Below are 4,416 nucleotides of genomic sequence, written 5' to 3' on the forward strand. Positions count from 1 at the left end.
GGGGCCTTCATACCCAAATAGGAAAAACCGACATGGGAGAATAGAGAGGAGGAAGTAGGGAGTAGTTGACGTAGTGCGCAAAGCCTGGGCTTGCTAAGCCCGAAGGGTTCTGTTCCCGTTGGGTCCCTCGAAATTTTTACGTCGGTTCCTGCAGAAGGAAGGAAGGACGTAGGCACGTACACACACCAGCCATGGTCCATCTCGTGACTGTATGGTTGCTCGAGAAACGATATCTTTCCGTGGTTATATTATATATTCGTTGGACCGGTGACGGCCTTCAGGGTTATTTTTGTCGTTACGTCCACCCTTGTTGTTGAGAGCTAGGAAAGAGAGAGGTAGGATACCCTCACGGATAAATTTATCGCTCGACAACTTGCTGCTGAGGGCAATTTCAAGACAGCCCAGGCTTTAAGAGAAAGAAAACTGTGATCGCTCATGCTTCCTACTGGTTCCATGGAGTTTGTAAAGGTTAGATTAGGCCTCACCAACGAACAGTTCTGGCTGGAACTGTTACACGAACATTGCGCGTGTAACAGTTCAGGAACAATTCCTGAACACCAATCAGTTTCTTCAGTTTCTTGTGAGAAATCAGTTCATTACTTATGTTTGGTATGCACTTGCTACTCTTGAAAAATCAGGACTCATAAAAAGATATCAGTAAGAAAAGATATCAATAAGATTAATTTAAATTTGTAGAAAATTATAGTAGTACGCAAGATCAGTTGCCAGCATGCTCTAGTTTTAACAAAATAGTTTTGTTGTTATTCATCTGCTAGTAATATCTTCACAATCCTTATTAATTCGAACTATAAAAATTTCGATATAATATTATATCTTTATATTAAAATACTGATATATTAATATACATTTAGTTAATATAAATTTAGTTATTTTTAGTTAATAAATTCGATTCCCAGTAACGGTATCCTGTATGGCTGGAATTTTCATCCGCCTTTGTTGGATGACTGTTTTCGGTTCTTCAAGGAAAAGACAATTGTTGGGTCGTGGCACTGGTTCGTGCACGAGGGGTCTATGGTGACTAATACATTTTATTGTGATAAACTGCCAAATCGAGGCTTCGTTGCGTGACCTGGACGTCGCAACAAACAGAAAACTAATAATGTAGTAATAAGCAAGTAACAATGATTAATAAATTGCACTACAGTAATATCAGTATCATTTATATATTGGTTTCACTATATGTATCGGTTTTAAATCCTTGTCTAAAAATATTTTAAAAATTGTAATAAAATAAGAAAATCGAATAAATCATACCGGTATTTTAAATTTCGATAGAAGTCTCTATATTGCACTAAATTTTTGAAAAAAAAAAAAAAAAAAAGATGATGTTATTAATTAATGGTTGAATGACTTTTGGATAACATTCCACACATATTTTTGTTATCGGTAATCATCTATATTGAAGGGGTGAAAACATATTTTTGAAATATCTTGAAAATTAAGTGACTTGAATTAAAAATTCAACCATCTGACCACTTTGGATACACTTTTCTCTTTTATCTATCTAGCTCGGATACTGTTTGCAAACTGTTTGCAAACTGTTCACGAATTGTTGAACTCTTGAATAGCTCGTACACAGGTCACGAAAAAAGTCTACAAAAAATGTTATTTCATTCTAGTCGCTTGTAATTAATTATAAATGATTCAAACAAAATTGTGTTTGGTCTTATTTTAATCAGAAAAATCTTACCAATGAGAATTTGTTACATGTTTGCGAAAAGATTACGTGGTGGTTATGAAATATCTGCCAACAGTGTTCGTGGAATGTTCGCCGGCGAGGACGTCCCTTTTAACTCTGCATCATGAACAGTTGGCGAACAGTATGCGAACAGTTATACGAACAGACGATTTCTAGGAAATTTGATTCTCGTAGTGTTCGCGAACTCTGATAAGAACGCACCTTTATTCTACCGACGAACGAGGTTCAGAATCTCTTCCGTGCCGTCTGTGATCTATGCAACGGAGTGACAGCCGGTGAAATGCACGGCTATAAACACCCCTTCCATGATCACTGCTGTATTCTCACTAGGACGCGTTCTTATCGTTTATATGGTCGCTTTTGAATTGTATCTAAGAGATAAACGATGTATTGCCCATTAAAAAAAATGAACGATTCTACATTCACGAATGCCGCGGCAATTAAAGTTTCGGTGCTGAAACCGCGAGGTCCACTGCCCGGCACGAAAACAAAGTAGGGGATAGGGAGCAATTAAAACACGGTGAATATGGGCAGGTACCGGTCCAACCACGCTTCATCACTTTTCGTTCGACGATCATTTAAAGCAAGTCTTCGATAGATGTTTAGAACTCTTCTTGGTTCTGACGACGAGCCGTAGTAACAGAATGTCGGATGCTGGTCGAGTGCCGTTTCTCCTGAGGAAATCCATATATAGGAACGTATTTATAGGCAAATGTGCTAGCGAAGAACGTAGTTGGCGTCGCTCTTAGTCTACTGGTAGCAGGCTGGTAGATGCGCATACTTACATAGTACGTATAGCATAAATGCGAAGGGAAAGAAGACGAAAAGCCGGTCTTCGATGGAACACCTGCTCCACAGGTATGCGATCCTTTCCACTCTTCTCCGTGCTTTGCTTCTCCTTCAGCTCGGATTTCTTCCCTGCGCGCGTTTCTGCGCTTTGTTATCTCTTTTCATTATATATTCGCCACGTGTATAATACCGCTGCAATGTATCGTAAAACCATGTTTCGTTTCCCTCGGCTTTGTTCGTCCACCAGTTGTTCATCGCTATCAAAGTTTGAAAACGTTGCTCCATCCAATATCGTTCACCGACGACTTATCGAGAGTTCTCGTCTTCGACGGCTGACAACACGCGTCGCACTCAACTCTACGTCGAGAATGGGAGAATGGGAGAAAAGCGGAATTAAGGGAAATTCGAATGTCGATGCGAGCGCGAGACAATCGGTCACGCGTTTTCGCTTCCATTCTGTCGCGCCACGCTGCACATTGTTTCAAAACAGCTGTCTGGCCTAAAAATGTATAGATCATTGAGGACAAGTGAGATAGCTTTTCGCGGTCAGACGGTTCTTTTGAAATACTGTGCGTACCTACGTCGTATCGTTTACTGAGCCCTCGTTTGTTCCAACCATGTATCTGGTCGTTGAATGCGAGCTTTCGTAATTCTTGTTTGTTTTACACGTCACCACCCCGTTACAGTTTGAGCAAACGCCGAACCACTCGAGCATGAAAGCTCTTCTGTTTTGCTCATGAACGCGAACGCGAACTACACCAGTTCGACGTCCCAGAGATGTCTTTCGATCGATTTTTCTAAACTGTGCACAATTATTCTGCAAATTTCACGCGACTCGGTTTCTCGATAAACCGATAGTCTTGCCCCACCGCGCCGCTTTGCTCGGCTATTCGTTATTCCAGTCCAGGTCACTTTCACGACAGGCTTCTTCGTCCACGGTTACTCGCGAGAGGAATCATCGAAATAAACCAGAGAGCACGCTAAGGAACACCTGCTCGTTCCTCGATGCTCGTTTCGCCACCGCGTGTATTCCACGAAATAACAATTTACCTTTAACGATTTGGAAAATTAAACGGTTGGTCCTCTGCATCCTCCTTTCTATACCCTTTTCTTTTCCTTAAATGCGTCGACCAACGCAATATCAATAGTGATAAACGAGTAGCCAGCATTTTTGCTCGTACAGTTACGCCGCTCCGATTCACCCGACCCTCATAAAACCGTTTAAGGCGTCTAGCAAACTTTTTTAACGCGCGAACAATATCCACTGTAATTCGTTAACATTTTAATACGAATTTCTATATTGTTAATAAAAACCTTTGGATTTGATTTCATCGTATGCCTCTGACGCACACGGGTTCTTCCGTCTGGACGGCCACGTTGATGGAAACCGGTACTAACCGGCTGTCGTAAAAGCCAGCGGTGTGTACTTTGGCAGAGCGCGCGCATAATACTAAAATTTTCTTCGCTTTTTACAAAGGACTTTCGGGCAAATGTGTACAATGCAAGCGATACAGCTTTTCGAATGTGTCATCGAACGTGACGCTACTCTCCGCTCTCGATTAATATACGGAAACGCGAGATCGACTAATTAAGATTGGTGAAAAGTTTCCGAGCGAATTTTTACAACGAGTCATATCCACTATTTGTTTTCCGTGGTTAGTCAAAAATGTTTAGGGAGCGTACAAACAGAAAATCGCTACTTCAGAGGATCTGTGCAAATCTGCGAAACTATCAAGAATAACAGGTGCGGCGCGGTGTTTGTCGTTGCGCTTGTAAGCCAGAAAAAAATTGCATCGTCTTTTCAACAAAGCGGAGGAGCTTTGTTTGTTGTGTGTGTGTGTGTTTTTTTTATTAAAACCGATAAAGTAGGATCGGTGCGTAATTCACATCTGAAGAGGAAGAACGCG

This window comes from Habropoda laboriosa, unplaced genomic scaffold (genome assembly GCF_001263275.1).
Source record: "Habropoda laboriosa isolate 0110345459 unplaced genomic scaffold, ASM126327v1 scaffold18, whole genome shotgun sequence".
NCBI classification, from domain to species: domain Eukaryota; kingdom Metazoa; phylum Arthropoda; class Insecta; order Hymenoptera; family Apidae; genus Habropoda; species Habropoda laboriosa.